The 24145-nt window shown below is 40.4% G+C and overlaps 1 pseudogene; it reads right to left on the bottom strand.

Moving 5' to 3' along the window:
* LOC120554981 overlaps positions 1-24145 on the bottom strand; it is a 211745-nt pseudogene that overhangs the window by 161485 nt on the left and 26115 nt on the right.

Genomic DNA, 24145 nt, shown 5'->3' with positions numbered 1-24145 from the left:
TCTCTCACCTGTCTCTTCTCTTAGACCCTCACTATTTTCGTCTTCCTTCATTTGTAATCTGGGCCGTCAGTCTTGTGTTTATATACTGTCTGTGCTTGTGTTGTGTCGCCGAAGCGCAAACCTCTTGCGCTTAGTAAAAATCCTCCGTCGCGGAAACACAGTGAGCCGGTACAACATTAATTACATTGATTTAACGTAGCTTTGAGGCAAAGAATTTTGCTTCGAGCATTTTTTTTGTATCGAATTATTCAAGTTATTTGAGGAATCGTTTCAGCCCTAATAGAAAGCACATTGCTTTGTGCTAAGCTAGGCTAAACCTGTCCTGGACCTCTGTCGAGTTGAAACTGACTTGATCCCGGGAAAGAGGGAAAAACAGGATGTTTCTTAAAACCACGGACAGTGCCTTTAACATACAGAGATGTGTCCAAATTACATCAATTATTAACAAAAGGGAGTTATCATTTTAGTTCTTTTAGAGATGTTCTCCTTTAAAACTTCCTACACAAATATCTCATTTTTGTTCATCAGTGTTTGTACCTGAGAGTGTCCAGTCTCCAGAGAGGATCCTTCAGTCCCTCTGACAGTAGCTTCACTCCTGAGTCTCCTGGATTATTGTAGCTCAGGTCCAGCTCTCTCAGATGGGAGGGGTTGGAGCTCAGAGCTGAGACAATGAAGAACAGCCTTCCTCTGTGATCAGACAGCCTGACAGACTGCAGACACACAGAACAACACACAGGAACCCGCTGTCAACCGAGGGGAGCTTGCTGTCCAGGTACATTTTGGTCCAGATTAAGAATAAATCTTTAAAATCATCTGTGGTATTTATTTATTCAACAACAAAAGTAAACAATCATCATGGAAATTAACTCTGACTCTAGAAATGAATAATTACATAATTATAACTACTGCCCAAGTTTATTATATCAACAGACACAAAGCTTCATGTTAGCAGTTTTGTCAACTAAAGTTAATCAGAGTTTAAATGATCATCAGCTGAATGGGTTAATGAATCCTGACCTGAGAGTCTCCAGTGTGCAGTGTGGACTCTTCAGTCCATAGAGATCAGCTTCACTCCTGAATCCTGCAGCTCGTTGTTACTCAGGTCCAGCTCTCTCAGACTAGAGGACGGGAGCTGAGAACTGAGGACAGAGCTTCACAGCTTCTCTCTGACAGGTTACAGCCACTCAGTCTGGAGAAACAACAGGAAGTAAAAAAGTTATTTATATTTAACTCCTGTTGAAAGATATCAGAGTATTTATTGATGAATAAATCCCACTTACAGAGCTTTGTTGGAGGCTTTGACCACTGGCAGCAGCCTCAGAAGAGCCTCCTCTGAAGCAGAGTATTTCTTCAGGTCAAACACGTCCAGATCTTCTTCTGATGACAGTAAGATGAAGACCAGAGCTGACCACTGAGCAGGAGACAGTTTATCTGTGGAGAGACTTCCTGAACTCAGGGACTGTTGGATCTGCTCCACTAGAGAATGATCATTCAGTTCATTCAGACAGTGGAACAGATTGATGCTTCTCTCTGCAGACAGATTCTCACTGATCTTCTTCTTGATGTACTTGACTGTTTCCTGATTCGGTCTCTGAGCTACTTCCTGTCTGTGTCAGCAGACCTCGTAGGAGACTCTGATTGGTCTGCAGTGAAAGACCCAGGAGGAAGCGGAGGAACAAGTCCAGGTGTCCATTTGGACTCTGTAAGGCCTTGTCCACAGCACTCTGGTAGAACAGTATTGATGTTGTTTGTTCTTCTGACAGCAGGTTGATTACAGAGGTGTCGTTGTCCACAGCACTCTGGTGGAGATGTTTTAGTTTTTCTTTGAAGACTTTAGGCAGCCATGATGATGTTTGTTCTTCTGACAGCAGGTTGACTCCAGAGTTGATGAATGTCAGATGGACATGAAGAGCAGCCAGAAACTCCTGAACACTCAGATGGATGAAGCTGAACACCTTGTCCTGGTACAGTCCTCTCTCCTCTTTAAAGATCTCTGTGAACACTCCTGAGTACACTGAGGCTGCTCTGATATCGATGCCACACTCTGTCAGGTCTGATTCATAGAAGATCAGGTTGCCTTTCTGCAGCTGCTCAAATGCCAGTTTCCCCAGAGACTCGATCATCTTCCTGGTCTCTGGACTCCAGTGTGGATCTGTCTCAGCTCCTCCATCATACTTGATGTTCTTCACTTTGGACTGAACCACCAGGAAGTGGATGTACATCTCAGTCAGGGTCTTGGGCAGCTCTCCTCCCTCTCTGGTCTTCAACACGTCCTCCAGAACTGTAGCAGTGATCCAGCAGAAGACTGGGATGTGACACATGATGTGGAGGCTTCGTGATGTCTTGATGTGGGAGATGATTCTGCTGGCCTGCTCCTCATCTCTGAATCTCTTCCTGAAGTACTCCTCCTTCTGAGGGTCAGTGAACCCTCTGACCTCCGTCACCATGTCAGCACACCCAGGAGGGATCTGATTGGCTGCTGCAGGTCGGTGTGGTTTATCCAGAGGACGAGCAGAGGGAAGCAGATTCCCCTGATGAGGTTTGTCAGCAGCACACCCACTGAGGTGGACTCTGTAACATCAGTCAGGATTTTAGTGTTGAGGAAGTCTAGAGGAAGTCGACACTCATCCAGACCATCAAAGATGAACACAACCGGGAACTCTTCAAACCTGCAGATTCCTGCTTCTTTGGTTTCACTAAAGAAGTAATGAACAAGTTCCACCAAGCTGTACTTTCTCTCTTTCAGCACATTCAGCTCTCTGAAGGTGAATGGAAATGTGAACTGGATGTCCTGGTTAGCTTTGTCTTCAGCCCAGTCCAGAGTGAACTTCTGTGTTAAGACTGTTTTCCCGATGCCAGCCACTCCCTTTGTCAGCACTGTTCTGATTGGTTCGTCTCTTCCAGGTGGGGCTTTAAATATGTTTTCATGTCTGATTGTTGTTTCTGGTCTGTCTGGTTTCCTGGATGCTGTTTCAATCTGTCTGACCTCATGTTCAGCATTGACCTCTGCAGTCCCTCCCTTTGTGATGTAGATCTCTGTGAACATCTGATTCAGAAGGGTTGGGTTTCCTGCTTTAGCAATCCCCTCAAACACACACTGGAACTTCTTGTTTAGTTTAGATTTGAGATTACGCTTACAAACTCCAGCTGGACTTCCTAAATGAATACAGAACAAAGAAGATCAGTAAGTGATTTATAAAGAAACATGAACATACTTTGAGCCATCTCTGGAGACAGTAGTAAACGTCCCATTAGTCCAGCAAGTTAATTCTTTAGAGAAATCATCTTACTGCTCTGCAGACGGTCAGCCAGCTCATCCTGCTTCATTCTCCTCAGGATGTGCAGTGTGATCTTCAAAACTGCCTCTCTGCTCCTCCTCTGCTCTTCATCTTCATCCTTCCTCTGACTCTCTGAGCATTCTGGGTAATCTGGACTCAGAATCTTCTGGATCTTCTTCAGCTCGTTCTTCACATAAGTGATGATGTTGTCCTCCAGCAGCTGGAACAGAAGATTATATGAATCAAATCAAACTGAAATCATGGAAGCAAACATCAGATCCATGTTGTACAGACTGACAATCCTCTGGTCTAAAACGTGCAGCATGGAGGTGATTGTGAACAGAATAGATGTAAAAGTAGTTGTTGTAAATGTACAGACCATAAAAATGGAGTCCAGGTGTGTTTGATGCTGCTGGGCAGACCGACCAATGGGAACCTCTGAGCTCTCCTGGTCCACTCTGTGGAGGAATCAGGAAGAATTAGCTCACATCATGTCTGTCCACACAGAGACAAACACAAGGTAAAGGTCCTCTGACTTAAAGTGTTGATTACAGCATTGAATGAGATGGTTTCCCCTGACATTAAAGTGTTGGTGCTACTGCTGACCCCATTGTGAATCAACAGAAAGAACTAAGAAGTAAACAAGGGCTACAACATGGTTGGCCTAAAGAACTCCTACAGGAGCAGACTGGTATCATGAGGCCAGGAGGTCTGCAGCTTCTGTGGTCATGGAGCCAAATATTTGTAGGTAGAAGAAGTTTGGGGAGTCAACGGTGAAAAACCTTCAGTTGGCCTGAAAACGATTTTGGCAAACCATCAGCCGTCTCAGGAGGGGAAGCAGAGCTTAGGTGGCCTGTTTGTAGTCGGGGAGAACTGCTGACCTGGACTGAGGATACTGTTGGATGGTGGTTCCCCTTTTTTTTGCTTCTTTTTGACTTCTGATCTGACATCCAACTGGCAAACCCACATCCAACATTTGGGGAGAATTTTGCATTTTGACCAATTTGGGTCAGGAGACTTGGGGGTTATCTGGTCATGAACTCAGTCCCTGAAACTTGGCCTTAAGTGTCCAGACTCAAATGGCAGAAGTCTTCTCATGATAAATAGTGTCCTGACCCAGGTGACACATCCAGGGGGGATGTGCAGATGAAGTTACCCTGGAAGGGGCACTCTGAAGCGCATACATCCCAACCATCCCCCTGGTATTCCCAGTTGGAGAAGAACATTTGGGAAGAATTTTGCCATTCATGATTGGCTATGGGAGATTTAAAATGCTTTTTAATGGGGCTAAAACACCAGATAATATTGGACCAAACCAGGTCACTGGACAGCTTTCAGATGTGAGAATATAAATATATGTGAAGAAGAAAGATGCTGAAAATAAATTCCAAAACTTCTCTGGATACATAAAAGTTAAAACATGAATCAGCAATATTATAATATTAACAGCTTACCTCTTTCCAGCAGAGGAATGTTGACCTTTAAAGTCAATATAGAGATCTTTTGACCAGTCACTCTTGAAGGACACACAGCTGGGTTCAGGTTCAGCAGAGTCTGGTCTTTGATGGATCCTGTTACACAGAGAGTAAGACCAACAGGGATGGAAATTCACTTTTTAGTGTTCAGACACAAAAACTGCTGGAGATTCAAGCAGCAACTAAAACAAGATTAACACAAAGAAGTTCAATAAACTATACAAAAAACTGGGTTAAAATGCTAAAACACCAGAGAAAAATCAGAAAAATCTGGTCCTGATAGAAAAACACATTTATTGAGGGTCACATGTTCAGTTAAAGTCTTCCTGCATAAAATATGATATTAATATTAATGTCTGTAGGCCTAATGATTAACAATTAAATGCCAATAATGCTTTACTTTCTGTCTAAAACTCAATAAAAATATATTTTGAAATCAGAATAAAAATATTAAAAATAAAATGTTTTTGTCTAAACAGAAAGATATTTTGAGTGAGACAGGAAATTATTTAGAAAAATTATTCTCATTTCAGTCATCAACTACAATAATTCCTTTCCACAAAGAAAACACTGAAATAAGAGTACCCTGTAGGGAAATATTGACGTTCATTTTTTTCTCAGTTTCGCCAGTGATGACCTTAAGGGTATGCCATAATGTCTTTGGGTTGGTAGAAGAATGGGTAATCTGCTGCTGGAAATAGACCGCCTTAGCCTTGCGCAGTTCAGCTTTTTAATTTGGGTAAAACAAAATATTGGATCAAACCAGGTCCAATATTAAATTGAGATCTACAGTTGAAGACTGGTCTTACTGGACAGCTTTCAGATGTGAGAATATAAATATATGTGAAGAAGAAAGATGCTGAAAATAACTTCAAAAATGTCTCTGGATACATAAAAGTTGAAACATGAATCAGCAATATTATAATATTATTAACAGATTACCTCTTTTCAGCAGAGGGTTGTTGACCTTTAAAGTTAATATGGAGACCATTTGACCGGTCACTCTTGAAGGACACACAGCTGGGTTCAGGTTCAGTTTCAGGTTCAGGATCAGGTTCAGGAGACTCTGGTTTCTGCTGCGTCCTGATAGAAAAACATTTATTGAGGGTCACATGTTCAGGTAAAGTCTTCCTGCATAAATTATAATATTAATATGAATATGTATGTAGGCCTAATTATTAACAATAACATGCCAATAATGCTTTACATTCTGTCCAAAACTCAATAAAAATATCTTTTGAAATCAGAATATAATTATTTAAAAAACATGTTGTCTAAACAGAAAGATATTTTGAGTGAGACAGGAAATAATTTAGAAAAACTATTCTCATTTCAGTCATCAACTACAATAATTCCTTTCCACAAAGAAAACACTGAAATAAGAGTAGCCTGAAGGGAAATATTGACATTCATTTTTTCTCAGTTTCACCAGTGATGACCTTAAGGGTATGCCATAATGTCTTTGGGTTGGTAGAAGAATGGGTAATCTGCTGATGGAAATAGACCGCCTTAGCCTTGACAGTTCAGCTTTTTAATTTGGGTAAAACACCAGATAATATTGGATCAAACCAGGTCCAATATTAAATTGAGATCTACAGTTAAAGACTGGTCTTACTGGACAACTTTCAGATGTGAGAATATAAATATATGTGAAGAAAGATGCTGAAAATAAATTCAAAAATTTCTCTGATACATAAAAGTTCAAATACAAATCAGCAATATTATATACAATAATTCCTTTCCACAAAGAAAAACTCCTTACTATAACTCCTAAATAACTCCTAAAGGAGTTATTTAGGAGTTATAGTAAAAAAAAAAAAATTTATTATTTATTTATTTGTGTGCATGAGACTGACATGACCCAAAACAACCCAGACGGGATGTAGTTACATCCAATGAGACTCGTTCCAGTTTGCTGGATGTTCACAACTCACCTCAATCTTCTTCTTCTTAACGTTTCAATTTCCCTTTCAATTTGCAGCTTCTGCGTTTCAAGTCTCTTGATCTCTCCATCTCTCTCCTCCATTTCTACTTGCCTCTCCCTTAAAAGGTCTTTTTTTTAAAGTAGTGGTATCTCCATGGACCGGTGACTCTTCATGGATACACAGCTGGGTCCAGGTTCAGGTTCAGGTTCAGCAGGGTCTGGTCTCTGATGGGTCCTGTTAGAAAGAGAGGAAGACCACTTTTTAATCTCCAGAAACAGAAGCTGCTGGAGAAACTAGAAGCTATCAAGCAGAAAATAAAGTCTGAATCTCTTCACTGAATGATTTCTGCTCTCTGCTCATCCTGCTTCATTCATTCTCTTTCTGGGAGAACAGGAACATTGGAAAGACTCCAGGACTAATGTCATCTTTCTGTCCTCTAATGGAGACAAGACTCCAGGACTAATGTCATCTTTCTGTCCTCTAATGGAGACAAGACTCCAGGACTAATGTCATCTTTAAGTCCTCTAATGGAGACAAGACTCCAGGACTAATGTCATCTTTAAGTCCTCTAATGGAGACAAGACTCCAGGACTAATGTCATCTTTCTGTCCTCTAATGGAGACAAGACTCCAGGACTAATGTCATCTTTCTGTCCTCTAATGGAGACAAGACTCCAGGACTAATGTCATCTTTCTGTCCTCTAATGGAGACAAGACTCCAGGACTAATGTCATCTTTCTGTCCTCTAATGGAGACAAGACTCCAGGACTAATGTCATCTTTAAGTCCTCTAATGGAGACAAGACTCCAGGACTAATGTCATCTTTAGTCCTCTAATGGAGACAAGACTCCAGGACTAATGTCATCTTTAAGTCCTCTAATGGAGACAAGACTCCAGGACTAATGTCATCTTTAAGTCCTCTAATGGAGACAAGACTCCAGGACTAATGTCATCTTTCTGTCCTCTAATGGAGACAAGACTCCAGGACTAATGTCATCTTTCTGTCCTCTAATGGAGACAAGACTCCAGGACTAATGTCATCTTTCTGTCCTCTAATGGAGACAAGACTCCAGGACTAATGTCATCTTTCTGTCCTCTAATAGAGACAAGACTCCAGGACTAATGTCATCTTTCTGTCCTCTAATGGAGACAAGACTCCAGGACTAATGTCATCTTTCTGTCCTCTAATGGAGACAAGACTCCAGGACTAATGTCATCTTTCTGTCCTCTAATGGAGACAAGACTCCAGGACTAATGTCATCTTTCTGTCCTCTAATGGAGACAAGACTCCAGGACTAATGTCATCTTTCTGTCCTCTAATGGAGACAAGACTCCAGGACTAATGTCATCTTTCTGTCCTCTAATGGAGACAAGACTCCAGGACTAATGTCATCTTTCTGTCCTCTAATGGAGACAATACTCCAGGACTAATGTCATCTTTCTGTCCTCTAATGGAGACAAGACTCCAGGACTAACGTCATCTTTCTGTCCTCTAATGGAGACAAGACTCCAGGACTAACGTCATCTTTCTGTCCTCTAATGGAGACAAGACTCCAGGACTAACGTCATCTTTCTGTCCTCTAATGGAGACAAGACTCCGGACTAATGTCATCTTTCTGTCCTCTAATGGAGACAAGACTCCAGGACTAATGTCATCTTTCTGTCCTCTAATGGAGAAAAGACTCCAGGACTAATGTCATCTTTCTGTCCTCTAATGGAGACAAGACTCAAGGACTAATGTCATCTTTCTGTCCTCTAACAGAGACAAGACTCCAGACTAATGTCATCTTTCTGTCCTCTAATGGAGACAAGACTCCAGACTAATGTCATCTTTCTGTCCTCTAATGGAGACAAGACTCCAGACTAATGTCATCTTTCTGTCCTCTAATGGAGACAAGACTCCAGGACTAATGTCATCTTTCTGTCCTCTAATGGAGACAAGACTCCAGGACTAATGTCATCTTTCTGTCCTCTAATGGAGACAAGACTCCAGGACTAATGTCATCTTTCTGTCCTCTAATGGAGACAAGACTCCAGGACTAATGTCATCTTTCTGTCCTCTAATGGAGACAAGACTCCAGGACTAATGTCATCATTCTGTCCTCTAATGGAGACAAGACTCCAGGACTAATGTCATCATTCTGTCCTCTAATGGAGACAAGACTCCAGGACTAATGTCATCATTCTGTCCTCTAATGGAGACAAGACTCCAGGACTAATGTCATCTTTCTGTCCTCTAATGGAGACAAGACTCCAGGACAAATGTCATCTTTCTGTCCTCTAATGGAGACAAGACTCCAGGACTAATGTCATCTTTAAGTCCTCTAATGGAGACAAGACTCCAGGACTAATGTCATCTTTATGTCCTCTAATGGAGACAAGACTCCAGGACTAATGTCATCTTTACGTCCTCTAATGGAGACAAGACTCCAGGACTAATGTCATCTTTATGTCCTCTAATGGAGACAAGACTCCAGGACTAATGTCATCTTTCTGTCCTCTAATGGAGACAAGACTCCAGGACTAATGTCATCTTTCTGTCCTCTAATGGAGACAAGACTCCAGGACTAATGTCATCTTTCTGTCCTCTAATGGAGACAAGACTCCAGGACTAATGTCATCTTTCTGTCCTCTAATAGAGACAAGACTCCAGGACTAATGTCATCTTTCTGTCCTCTAATGGAGACAAGACTCCAGGACTAATGTCATCTTTCTGTCGCTAATGGAGACAAGACTCCAGGACTAATGTCATCTTTCTGTCCTCTAATGGAGACAAGACTCCAGGACTAATGTCATCTTTCTGTCCTCTAATGGAGACAAGACTCCAGGACTAATGTCATCTTTCTGTCCTCTAATGGAGACAAGACTCCAGGACTAATGTCATCTTTCTGTCCTCTAATGGAGACAAGACTCCAGGACTAATGTCATCTTTCTGTCCTCTAATGGAGACAAGACTCCAGGACTAATGTCATCTTTCTGTCCTCTAATGGAGACAAGACTCCAGGACTAATGTCATCTTTCTGTCCTCTAATGGAGACAAGACTCCAGGACTAATGTCATCTTTCTGTCCTCTAATGGAGACAAGACTCCAGGACTAATGTCATCTTTCTGTCCTCTAATGGAGACAATACTCCAGGACTAATGTCATCTTTCTGTCCTCTAATGGAGACAAGACTCCAGGACTAATGTCATCTTTCTGTCCTCTAATGGAGACAAGACTCCAGGACTAACGTCATCTTTCTGTCCTCTAATGGAGACAAGACTCCAGGACTAATGTCATCTTTCTGTCCTCTAATGGAGACAAGACTCCAGGACTAATGTCATCTTTCTGTCCTCTAATGGAGACAAGACTCCAGGACTAATGTCATCTTTCTGTCCTCTAATGGAGACAAGACTCCAGGACAAATGTCATCTTTCTGTCCTCTAATGGAGACAAGACTCCAGGACTAATGTCATCTTTAAGTCCTCTAATGGAGACAAGACTCCAGGACTAATGTCATCTTTAAGTCCTCTAATGGAGACAAGACTCCAGGACTAATGTCATCTTTAAGTCCTCTAATGGAGACAAGACTCCAGGACTAATGTCATCTTTAAGTCCTCTAATGGAGACAAGACTCCAGGACTAATGTCATCTTTCTGTCCTCTAATGGAGACAAGACTCCAGGACTAATGTCATCTTTCTGTCCTCTAATGGAGACAAGACTCCAGGACTAATGTCATCTTTCTGCCCTCTAATGGAGACAAGACTCCAGGACTAATGTCATCTTTCTGTCCTCTAATAGAGACAAGACTCCAGGACTAATGTCATCTTTCTGTCCTCTAATGGAGACAAGACTCCAGGACTAATGTCATCTTTCTGTCCTCTAATGGAGACAAGACTCCAGGACTAATGTCATCTTTCTGTCCTCTAATGGAGACAAGACTCCAGGACTAATGTCATCTTTCTGTCCTCTAATGGAGACAAGACTCCAGGACTAATGTCATCTTTCTGTCCTCTAATGGAGACAAGACTCCAGGACTAATGTCATCTTTCTGTCCTCTAATGGAGACAAGACTCCAGGACTAATGTCATCTTTCTGTCCTCTAATGGAGACAAGACTCCAGGACTAATGTCATCTTTCTGTCCTCTAATGGAGACAAGACTCCAGGACTAATGTCATCTTTCTGTCCTCTAATGGAGACAAGACTCCATTATGACAATCAGTCTCACCTTTCTGTCCTGTGTTGGAAGGTGATTTTGCACTGTTCTATGTTTTCCTTGTGTAAACGTAAATAACTAAACTTTTACCGTGTGATCCTGTGGATTTTTTTTAATGTGGATTAAGACGAGGAGATTTAGAAGAGCGTCGAGATACAGCTTCATTCTGTGGAAACCTCCAACATTTTATAACTTACATTTGTGCATACTAATATACTATATATATATATATATATATATATATATATATATATATATATATATAATAAAGGCCCATTTATATTGTAACTTATTGTTACTTTTAAAGTTTTCCTGTATAAATAACAAAAATGAAATATCTGAATGCAGGAATTTAGACGTCAGAAGTTTTTTCTCTCCACTGTCGCACCAAATGATTGCTGAGAGTTTGGTCTACACCTAATCTATTTGTAGAGTGTCCTGATTAGGATTGGACACTACAAATAACATGTTATTGAATTTGAACACAGAGTTGCATCATAAAGAAGTGCCACTAGTTCCTGTTGGAGGAGTGCCAGCTCATAGTGACGCAGTTACATATTAGTTGGTTTAGTTAGAGAATAAAAGAGCTGAGTCATGTTGTCTCCACATCAGTCCTGTCAGTGAATAGAACGACCGACACTAACTGCTGCAGACAGATTTCTGATCTTCAACACAAGACTCAACACTCCTGTTGTGTCTGACTTTACGCTGGTGGAGACGACGGTGTGTTTTCTGACAGCAGGAGAAAGGCTCAGACCCCCCCCATCTTCAAACTCAGCCTTCATTTAGATCTCAACTACACAGCTGTAAAGTTTCCTGACTGCAGCCTCACGGTTGGGACAGACAGACGTAGAAACACCTGGCAAAGGATTTAAAACCTCCTCTGTAGTAGTTCATGTTACAACATGGAGATTAATCTTCAACACAAGAGTCATCTAAACTTCCTCAGGAAATAAGAAGTGAAGTAGAAACATTATATTTATATAATGTATATATTTATTTATTATATTTAACATTACAGAGCCAGAAACTAACCCTGAAGAGACCAAAGACTAACGTGTTGTTAAAGTATCAAACAGCAACTTACAGTTTCCTCAAACAGTCCAAAATGTCGACAGGAAACAACTCAGGCGAGTTGTTTTTTTCTGATGCGTCACAGCTCCAGCTGTCAGGAAGCAGACTTTCACAATAAGAGCTTTGTTTCTTCCAAAACAAAGTTTTCAGAAGTCTTCTGGTAGCTGTGCCAAGAGAAATCTCAATCATTCCCAATCTTACAGAGACGGAGAGCCAGTGGTGTAGTCTACGTGATACGCAGGTATACGCCGTATACCCACTAGGAAAAGTCAAGGATTTCCGTATACCCACTTACAAAAGCGCGATGATACGTGACAACATCGTGGTGACAGAACGGTCTCACTTTCATTCATAAATTCACCCCGTCTGTGTTGCATTTGGACCTTTGGGGCTTCCGTGGCCGTGCCCTGGATCTGACGCGACGTCACTTTTGAAGTTACTAAGCAACAACAAGTTGTCTGGCGGTCATTCTTTGCGTGGTCTTTCCTTTATCGCAACTGGTAGAGTTTGAACAACGTTTTGAAGTAACGAGATATGAAACGTAAATAGACCCAAATAACACTACTTCAGTGTTTTCATAAGTCCGTCCTGAAGCTGCTGCCGCGTCGGGTGACACTGCAGCTGCTACAGATCAGGATGAGCCGATGGTTAACGTTACCGTTACAAGAAAACAGCCTGAAAAGTACCGCAACGTTACTGTTACCTGGTCAGTGACAGTAGCTTATATGATATCGCGTGTGTGTGTGTTGTGTGTGTCTGTGTGCCTGTGTCTGAGTAAAGCAGCAACCAGAATACAATGTTCATATTTCCTTGTTTGAGATGATGAGAGAGATGGTGAGAAGAACTCGTGGCCAGCATTGTGGACTGAAAGTCAGGCTAGGGAGTTTAAAACCAGGCATCCTTGGTTAGAGTGGAGGGACAGAAAGTTATGTAAAGATCAGCACACACGTGCAAAGCTGATATAAGCAATGGAAATTCATAGGGTCAGTGACAATGCAAATTAGAGTAAATTCTTAAATCTTAAATGTGCATTACTTTACACAATTAAATTACTATATTATAATGTTAGTTATCAATGGTCAGATAATTAACTAAAATAAAAAGAGTGGAGCTTTTTTTCTCCTTTCGTCTGCTTTTTATGCATTTGTTAGCCATGGTGACAATTTATTAAATACTTTTGAGTAAATTTAGGCCCTGTTCATCAGATGTTATAACTAATTGATACAAAACTTGTATGATGATGCTATTTATTAGTCAAGGTTTTGTGTGGCAGTGTAGGGGTGTCTATTAACGGGGCTCTGAGTCTGTCAGGAGGTCTGAGATCTACCGTCTCAGCAGAGATATCACGTAATGCACAGCAGACTGTGGTGCAGGTGGATTATTTTCTGAAATATAGTGAATTTATTCTTGTAATAGCTTATTGTATTATCACTTTATTATTCTCAAAATATCACGACTCCTCCAAACCTCAGAGAACACAGATGAGATATGCTGTATTTTGAATGTGCAGAAAGTTTGGAACATGAGCAGAAATCTTGCTCCAACACATCTGAAATATTACAGTCCAGGGGTTTATTAATTCATTAAAATGAATTCATGTATCATTCAGGTGAATAATTTTAATATGCACATTTAAGGAGGTTACTTCCTCAACAAAAGAAGCAAAAGAGGGAAGAGTAAATGATGCTAGGCTACATGTGTGCTGACTCAGATATAATTAGAAACCAATCAAATCGATCCAAAGGAGAATAAGCAATACAGAATGCCTGACAGCCTTACTGCAATATATTCCATTATGTTTTTATAGTTGGATTGTAATCTGTGTTTCCCTTTAGATAAAGATATTTCCAGCATAAATTTATTCAGAAAAAGGTAAAAAAAAAAAAAACTCAATCTCACCTAGGGCAACCAAAGGGCTAGAACCGGCCCTGATTAAATGGGTCATTTGTGCGATGTCCTGTTGTGTTCAGGATCGGTTGCGTTTCTCAAAAAGTTAAGTCTGTCTCAACTTTAAGTGTTGTTTTTCCAGGGCTTTAAATAAACGGCATCAATACTGAAGCATCTATTGTCCGTGTACGCTTCGTATTCGTAAACATCACAGTGCGTCGCTCTGGGACAGGCGAGTATGAGGCTGGGAGGGGAAAATCACAGTATACTCACTACAAAAATATAGACTACACCACTGCGGAGAGCGTAGGTATATGTAAGGAGATAACATAGACACAGGCTAATTACTGATCACTAACATGCTAGTTAACATTAGTCATTAAACCTAAACAGCTAATGGAAGTCCAAACTGCCTGAGAGCTTCTCCTGTACTATACGGTAATTCCTCTACTGTGTGACAGTAAGTCTCGTGGTTATGACCCAATCGTTAGCCTATTTTTATAAAAGCGTCTGCTACGGAGCCATAACGTGAGCTACAAGGTAATGGAGCCTTTAATACATTGTCGTGTTTCTTTAGAAATAAACAACAGACAAATAGAGTCTTTAAAGGCTTCAGATGTAAAGTTATTCTCTGTCAAAGTGACGTCAAAATGAATGGGAGTCAGTGGGATGCTAACGGGAGGTGATGGCTTGGTAGCATCAAAATGGCGCCATAGGAGATAGGCGTTGTGGAGAGAGGCTGACCCCCCTTGGTTTCTTCCCTCTGTGTGACTGTGGTTGCTGTTGTCAGTGACTGCTCTGTCGATGCTCCATTACTGACTGAAAGATTTAAAGACTGTAGACACAAACTAGTTCAAAGAAGCTGAAGTCTGCACAACAGCTTAATGCTCTGGAAAAATATGTGGAATCCTTTGTTTTAACCAGAATCCTTTGTTTATAGCATTATGTCAAGGAAATATATTAACTTTATACAAATAATAAAAAACTTGACAAATACATTCATAACCAGAGAAATAAAAAATGTAAACAAATAAAAATAAATTAAAATTTCTTTTTTTTATAATAATAATTTGACATATTTATCATTCATAAATGAAAATTATATTTTTAATTAATCCAGATATTCAAGTTTCGCCAAACTACATCGTAGATAGGTACCGTATAGGTAACGTACATCGGTCTGTAATTGGCTGCTCTAAGGACATTTTTGCAGCATACATTCTCATCAGCCCCTGCAGAAATATGCGATTAGGCGATCGCATAATTAATGCATAATCAGCCAAAGTCGGCATATTTATGCAGGGGTGAACAATTTCACCACTATGATAAAAAACAGATCTAGAAATGATATGCTTTCTTTTTTGCTCCCTAAATATCAATGCTTAATCACTGTATATATTATTCTGGTGTACACCGTTGACTTCTCTCCCTGCCATTGAATGCGCAGCTGCCACCTAGTGGGCATTACCACAAAGTGTTTGTCACTGCTGAAAAGTGTTGAGAATTAAAATGACTCAATTAAAACAAAGTGGCATATCCTGAGCTATTTGTGTCTGATTAATAAGTGAAAATAGAAAACTCATACGTTGTGTTATTCTGAAGGAATATTTTAGCTTCAGGTCAAATTAGCTTGGGTGATGACAAATATTGATCACACAATCACATCATCCCTGCTTATAAGTTTTAAACACAACCATCAGATTTGGGGTGGGTTACAAAAGCAGTTGAGCAATAACTTATTAAAAATAAAACCACAACCAGAATGTTATTTAAAGTGAAACAAGGTTAGATGGGTAAACATTTCAAATCAATAAAATATATATTTAATTTTTTTTTAATAATAATGATAATATCATTACTTGTATTTGGTGTTCAAAACACACAGTCGATAAAGATATATTTTTCTTTTTATTAATTTTTAATTTTAAAATTATACATTAATACTCAGTATTATTATTCTTATTTTCTTTATTTTTTATATACATTTATTTATAAAATGTATATATTTTTTCCATTTTATTTTATTAATAATAATAATAATAATAATAATATTTGTATTTGGTGTTCAAAACACATAGTCAATAAAGATATTTTTTCTTTTCATTCATTTTTAATTTTAAAATTATACATTAATAGTCATTATTATTATTCTTATTTTTTATTATTTTTATTTATTTATAAAATGTATTTATAAAATGTATATATTTTTTCCATTTTATTTTATTTTTATATTTTATTTTATTCCACAAGCCTGGTGTCGCTGTTTGTATTCCTTGTTTGACTTTGTTTCCTGTTACGTCACCGCTGCGTCACTGGGTGAGAGGTTATGTTTCCCGGTTTGAATATGCTAACAACAACAACAACAACAACAACAACATAATCAACAGGTTTCATTGAATGACTAAAGCCGATTTGTAGTTTTTAAAATGTTTGAATGTTTCTGGCAGTTTGTGAGTGAAGCGCGCGCAGCAGCTTCAGCTTGAGCAGGTAACATCACGAACTTTAAATTAACTTTATTCACTGTTTGTTTTCCTGCCGTTAGCATGCTAACAGGCTAGCTGCAGTCTGGAAGTTCCAGTAAAAACTGTTAGGGCTAGATTTATCAAGCAGTTGGTCTAATGATCGCTAATTGGTCACAAAGCCGGACGTAACCGATGCGGGCTATTTACAAACAGGGACACTTGGGTAAAATCACAGATCGTCCTCCACATGAGCGAGAAGAGACAAGATGCGCTTTCAATATGCGTTCGTGGGAGGGTCGTGGGGAAAGTGGGAGTTCCACCCGAAAAGGTGGGAGGATAAGCGCAAAGTGCCCCTAATTATATATCCCGTGGTGTTTACAAAGACTGTCAGTAAGAGCGCGCCTCTATTCTGCGCCTCTTAAAGCAGGTCTAAACCAGCCGCAGTCGAGTTTCCTCGTAGAGCTTTATGCCGCTGGTGAAATGGCAACAGCAACCTGAGCAAGACGAAGACATAGGCGAGGCTGAACATATTTTTAACAGAAGAATCACACTTTGTCAGTGAACACGACATCATTTAGCGTTACAGGTCAAGCAGCCGTGCAATATTAGAGTTACTGGAAGAAATCAAAGATGAAATTGAATCTCCCACTCAGCGTTCACATCCCATTCCAGCAGTTGTTAAACTCCTCGCTACATTACAAATATAATATAGCCGTTGGTTCAGCCCGTTACGCGGGTTGGACCCAGTTTGATGACGGTCTGTTGTTGTTTTAACCGGTTTATATCTTCTTCTGCTGTCTCTGCAGTTTAACAGATTATCACTCAACACAAGCTGATTAAACGCCAAACCCACCAGACTCCATGTAAATAATCAGGACTTTAGCGTGTATAGAGCCAGCAAATCTCCACCAGACTCCATGTAAATAATCAGGACTTTTAGCGTGTATAGAGCCAGCATATCTCCACCAGACTCCATGTAAATAATCAGGACTTTTAGCGTGTATAGAGCCAGCATATTTCCACCAGACTCCATGTAAATAATCAGGACTTTTAGCGTGTATAGAGCCAGCATATCTCCACCAGACTCCATGTAAATAATCAGGACTTTTAGGCGTATAGAGCCAGCATATCTCCACCAGACTCCATGTGAATAATCAGGACTTTTTAGCGTGTATAGAGCCAGCATATCTCCACCAAACTCCATGTAAATAATCAGGACTTTTAGCGTGTATAGAGCCAGCATATCTCCACCAGACTCCATGTGAATAATCAGGACTTTTAGCGTGTATAGAGCCAGCATATCTCCACCAGACTCCATGTAAATAATCAGGACTTTTAGCGTGTATAGAGCCAGCATATCTCCACCAAACTCCATGTAAATAATCAGGACTTTTAAGCGTGTATAGAGCCAGCATATCTCCACCAGACTCCATGTAAATAATCAGGACTTTTAGTGTGTATAGAGCCAGCATATTTCCACCAGACTCCATGTAAATAATCAGGACTTTAGCGTGTATAGAGCCAGCATATCTCCACCAGACTACATGTAAATAATCAGGACTTTTAAGCGTGTATAGAGCCAGCATATCTCCACCAGACTCCATGTGAATAATCAGGACTTTTGGGCGTATAGAGCCAGCATATCTCCACCAGACTCCATGTAAATAATCAGGACTTTTTAGCGGTGTATAGAGCCAGCATATCTCCACCAGACTCCATGTAAATAATCAGGACTTTTAGCGTGTATAGAGCCAGCATATCTCCACCAGACTCCATGTAAATAATCAGGACTTTTAGCGTGTATAGAGCCAGCATATCTCCACCAGACTCCATGTAAATAATCAGGACTTTTAGCGTGTATAGAGCCAGCATATCTCCACCAGACTCCATGTAAATAATCAGGACTTTTAGCGTGTATAGAGCCAGCATATCTCCACCAGACTCCATGTAAATAATCAGGACTTTTAGCTGTCTGTCCTGTCTCTCACTGAGAGCGCCCTCCAGAGGACACACGAGGAACTGCAGGTCAGTCCAACACACACACAACACGTTCTGCTGCACGCCACAGCTAACCAAGGTTAATGATAGAGAGAGTGTGTGTGTGTGTCTGTGTGTGTGTCTGTCTGACTGTGTGTGTGTGTGTGTGTGTGTGTGTCTCCGTCTCTGACTGTGTGTGTGTGTGTGTGTCTGTCTGTCTGAGAGAGAATTTGTGTGAGTGTGTGTATGGGTGTGTGTCTCTGTCTCTGACTGTGTGTGTGTGTGTGTGTGTGTCGTTGTTTCTCTTTGTTTGGGTGTGTGTGTCTGTTTCTGTTTGTATGGGTGTGTGTTTTTTTTTTTGTGTTTGTTATGTAGTGTATGTTGTTGTGTATGTGTGTTGTGTGTTTGTGTGTTTTGTGTGTGTGTTTGTTGTTTGTTTTTGTGTGTGTGTGTTTTGTTATGAGAGAATGTGTGTGTGTGTTGGTTGTTGTTTTGTGTGTGTGTGTGTGTTTTGTTTTTGTGTTAGAGGAGTGTTGTTGACAGGATTATGTATGTGTGGCCTGCCCTCCCCCCTCTCCCTCTCCTCCTTCTCCCTCCTCATCTCCACTCCTCCTCCATTTTCTCCCTCACAACCTCCTCTCCTACTCAAATTCGCTATTCTCCTTTGTCATTCTCTCCTTAAACCCTCATAGTAATTCTATGTGCTTATTCTATTTTTAATTTTGTCAATAGGTTCATATTTTTCGTAATGTAATGTGTCGTGTTTAAATATGTAAAATAATATTTGTTGGCGTAAATGTGTGTGGGGGCGAAATGTGTGTTTGTAATGATGTGTGTGTGGTGTTGAAGTAATAGGGTGTGTGTGGGTGTGGTTTATGTTTTAAATAAATAATAAGTTTATGTGAATGATTTTTAATTGTTTAAATGTATGGGGCTTATTGTGTTATGTATTAATTGTGTATATATATGTAAAATATGTTGGTATGTGTGTGGTGTGTGTGTGTATGTGTGTGTGTTTTGTGGGGGGTTTGTGTGTGTGTGTGTTTTTTAGATATGTGTGTGTGTGTGTGTGTGTGTGTGTGTGTGTGAATGTTGGTCAGTGTGGTGTCGTTTTTCGGCTCTGATGTTGTTGTTCTTGTTGTTGATGTTGATCTTGATTCTTTTGATGATTGATTGATCTTTGTGATCTGGTTGTGTGGTGTTCTGTTGTGTGTGTGTGTTGATTGTTGTGTGTGTGTGTGTGTGTGTGTTGTGTTTTGTTGTGTTTTTGTGTGTGTGTGTGTGTGTGTGTGTGTGTGTGTTTTTGTTGTGTGTGTTGTGTGTTTGTGTGTGTGTGTGTTGTTTGTGTGTGTGTGTGTGTTTTGCTGTGTGTGTGTGTGTGTGTGTTGTGTTTTGTGTGTGTGTGTGTGTGTGTGTGTGTTTGTGTGTTGTGTGTGTTTTTGTGTGTGTTGTGTGTGTGTTGTGTGTGTGTGTGTGTGTGTGTGTGTGTGTGTGTGTGTGTGTGTGTGTGTGTGTGTGTGTGTGTGTGTGTGTGGTAGGAGACGAGCTCGAGTGCAGTGGGGGACGACAACCAGCTGCTGCACACCTCCCAACACACACAGCTGGACTCACACACACTGTGGGAGTTACTGAGCAGGTACACACACACACACACACCCACACACACTACAGGACACACACACACACACACTGATATACAGTCACACACACACACACACACACACACACACACACCACACTACACACCCACACACACAACACACACACTTGCACTGATACACACACACCACAACAACACAACACACACACACACGTCACTACGTACACACACACACACACACACGACTATTGAACACCACACACACACACACACTGACTACGACAACACACACACACACACACACACACACACACACACACACACACACACACATACACACACAAGTGGAGTTACTGAGCAGGTACACACACACACACACACACACACACACTGTGGACTTACTGAGCAGGTACACACACACACACACACACACACACACAGTGGAGTTACTGAGCAGGTGTGGAGAGAGAGGAGGGAGGGAGAGGAGGAACACACACACACACACACACACACACATACACACACACTGTGGACTTACTGAGCAGGTACACACACACACACACACACACACACACACACACACATACTGTTTTTGGTAGTTAGAAGGACTATTTTTTCAAACCAGTTTTTTCCAACATTAAACAGTCACCCTTTCCACTTGTGCTAGAAAGATGTAGTAAATCTTAAAAATCCCTTTTTGAGCTATACAACACAAAACTCACTTCAAAATATGAATACACACATCAGAACTCAAAATACAAGAACCTGACACCATGGTGTATTAAGAGGACAAACGATAATGAGGTACTAGCTCAGCCCATCGCACACAAATAGTAATTACCAGGGCCAACTTTATTTATCAGGACCATGGCCATACACATACACAAACATGTAAGCTCTGTGTATTAAAGGGTCAAATATGGATAAATGGGACCTTCAACAGACACAAGTGGATTGTGTGATACAGTGCCATCACTTAAGTATTAGAGCAACCGAATCCATACTATTTGTGAACAGAAATTAAAAGTGATGAATGGCAAAATGAAATTATGCGTATCGACCGATGTCTGGCTTGAGAGAAGACTAACATGTCTTCTCGAAGAACTCAAGTGACAAACACCAATCTTTGTCCTTGCAGAGAGCAACACAAACACGGCACACAGCGTCATGTCAGGAAAACAAAGATACATCTGATGTTTAGCATTCAAGAAGTGGAAGAGGGTCAGAAGCTTCAAACCCCCCTCCCCTCTTTTTTTTTTAAACTCAATGTCGTGACCGACTCCGGAACTGTTAAGTCAACTTCACGGGGAGACCATTGATGCTTCTTTGCTTTCCTAGCACTTTCCAGAGAAACTAGAAAAAAGACAAAGAAATCATCAATGAAAACAAACTCTACTTTTAAATAAACCTTTTTTTAAAGTAAGGAAATTTGTGTTAGGTAAATTATACATTATATTATATATTATTATATATTATACATACGCCTGTTTATTCCCCCTTTAAAATGTGCATTCATAAAGAACATGCATTAGTGGGACGCAATGGCTGCAGAATTGAGTATGTGGGTTGCATCGATGAAGATTAATTTCTGCCAAAGAGACCTGTGTGTCTCAATACTACTTAATATCATTCTCATTGAGTGTTTGTCCCTTCATATTAGACTTCCGGCTGCTGTCATGGACGAATGCAGTTCCTTTGCAGTCATCATACCAGAGGTAATTTAGATTTCCAATGACTTTACTGTAGAAGTATGAACTCATGAGAATTATATTAAGTAGTTTTGAGACACACAGGTCCTGTGTAATCCTCACCATGTAAGGTTCAGACATTAGCAGGTCTGTTAGTTTTGTGCATTAGAAACAAACTCTCATTGAGTGTTCGTCCCTTCATTTTACATGTCTGAACCTTACATGGTGAGGATTACACAGGACCTGTGTGTCTCAAAACTACTTAATATAATTCTGCCCAAAACACCCCTCTGATTAATGAAGACACTAAGGACAACCCTTTAGGACCAGGCGCCCGGCACACAGACCCTTTTTACTGCCGTCAGACTAGTAAAAGTGGATTTGGACCGGCCCTAAACACACCTGCACCAGGCGCTCCACACCGTGACCTCAGATGGTTAAAATAGGGACAGACAGAGTTCTACTGGACTTGACCTCCTTTTCTACGTCTTCCTGTGAAATCGCTGCATGTCTTTCCCTCTGTCCTCCTGTCCTCCTGTAGGGGGCGCTGGAGAGGCAGCAGTTGGACAGACAGAGAGCAGAAGAAGAGGCTGCTGATGCCAGAGATGCTCTGCAGAAGGTCCTGGCTCTAGTTTACCCCCCCCCCTCATGTGTATTCAACAGCTAACTGACTATATGAGACACAAGTTTTTTGTGATTGTTGAAGGCAAAAATCCTTGATTATGCGGCACGTTTTCTTAAAAAATGCGATGGAATATGTGGGATATTTATGCAATTTTATGCGATGAAATTGCGGGAACTTGCAAAAAGAGACACCTCAACAGCCTGCTTTTGATGATGAATTACGTCACTTTATAACGTTCCCATGGCAACAGGGGAAATGGCTGCTCTTGTGTGAAGTAAACGCAACATTTTTCAACTTTCTTCTAAGATATATTATGGGACGAAAATATGGAATGCCGTTTTATTCACAATTAAATAAATGAATAAATACATAAATACATGAATAAATACATAAATACATGAATAAATAAATAAATATGCCTTTGAAATACATCATGAAATAAATAAATGAGGCAATACATAATTAAATAAATGTAATTATTTCATGGTAATTTGTTTTCATAAGTCCACATTTATTTATTTCACTCTATTTATTTCCAGTTCTTATATGCAAATCAGGGGGCGTGGCTATCTCTCACATTCAGAACAAGGTGAATGGGACTTCTTTGGCAGACCAACAACAGGACAATTTTAAAAATTTTCGACATCTTATTCATCACTAAATTCACTTCTGAGAACGTTTTAAGCAAGAAATGAACTTTTTAGATTTTGAATATAGTTCCTAACCCAATGTAAGCTAGAGGTCTCTCTCTCTCTCTCTCTCTCTCTCTCTCTCTCTCTCTCACACACACACACACAGACACACATTAGGAGTAATATTCACAGACTATATATACACGGTATTATACATATGTGTGTCTGTGTGTGTGTATCTGTGTCAAGGTTGTGCTGATCAACCTTTAAACATCTGCAGAATCTCATTAATAAATAGTTTGGATCATAAACTGTAAATATTACTATTATATTCATACATACAGTCTATGGTTTGGATGTTATTAAACGTAACACAAACACATCACAGGAACTTTATGCTTTTATTGTGAAAAGAGACAGAAATCAAAACTAAACATGACACATTTTTACACTTTCATGATCACAGCTTCCATCTTTAAAGGACAGGAAGTGGAAGAAGTTTACAATGTTCACCAGGAATCTGTTCAATCATTCTGAATTATTTCATACAAAGTTCATTCATTAGTTCATAACAATAACCTGAAGTATTTCTGTAAGTGTGATCCTGTACAGACTCAACTGATCAGCAGTGAGAAACAGGAGGAGACTCTCCGTCCTACAGAGGACACAGAGACACTGAGGAACCAGGAGAACAGAACCAGAACCCAGGATAGAGAGGCTGAGTGAATGTGGTGTTGAAGGTGTGGAGGTGGATCAGTGAGTCAGAGGAGACTGTGTAGAAGGACAGAGAGCCAGCAGGACAGTCCACATACACTGCTACTCTACCAGAGACAGAGGAGGAATGTTGCTCTCTACCAAGACAGAGGAGGGGAGTGTGTTATCCCGGGAGGAGGAGATGGATGTTTCTCTGTTATTGTGAAGGACAGAGTAACCATCATCAGAGCAGATCAGACTCCAGGACTGATCATTATATCCAAACAAACAGTCATTACTGTCTCCTCTCCTCCTGATTCCTCTGTAACTCACTGATATATCAACATTTCCTCTCCTCTGGACCTCCCAGTAACAGCGACCAGTCAGACCATCTCTACACAGCAGCTGTTTCCAGTAGTCAAACCTCTCTGGATGATCAGGATATGGCTGATCCTCCTCCACTAATGTCACCTTCCTGTTGTTGTCAGACAGTTTGAGTTTTCTGTTCACTGTGTTTGTGTCCAGTGTGAGTTCACAGGAATCTGACGGAGAGAAGGAGACACAACACAGCTGCAGTTATTAACCAATCAGCACTTTGATGATGACATCAGAGGTCAGACCTGCCAACCTTG

The sequence above is a fragment of the Perca fluviatilis genome, unplaced genomic scaffold, assembly GCF_010015445.1.
Source record: "Perca fluviatilis unplaced genomic scaffold, GENO_Pfluv_1.0 PFLUV_unplaced_scaf_1, whole genome shotgun sequence".
NCBI classification, from domain to species: domain Eukaryota; kingdom Metazoa; phylum Chordata; class Actinopteri; order Perciformes; family Percidae; genus Perca; species Perca fluviatilis.
The sequence above is the reverse complement of the archived record's forward strand: the minus strand, read 5'-3'. Positions and strand labels throughout refer to the sequence as shown.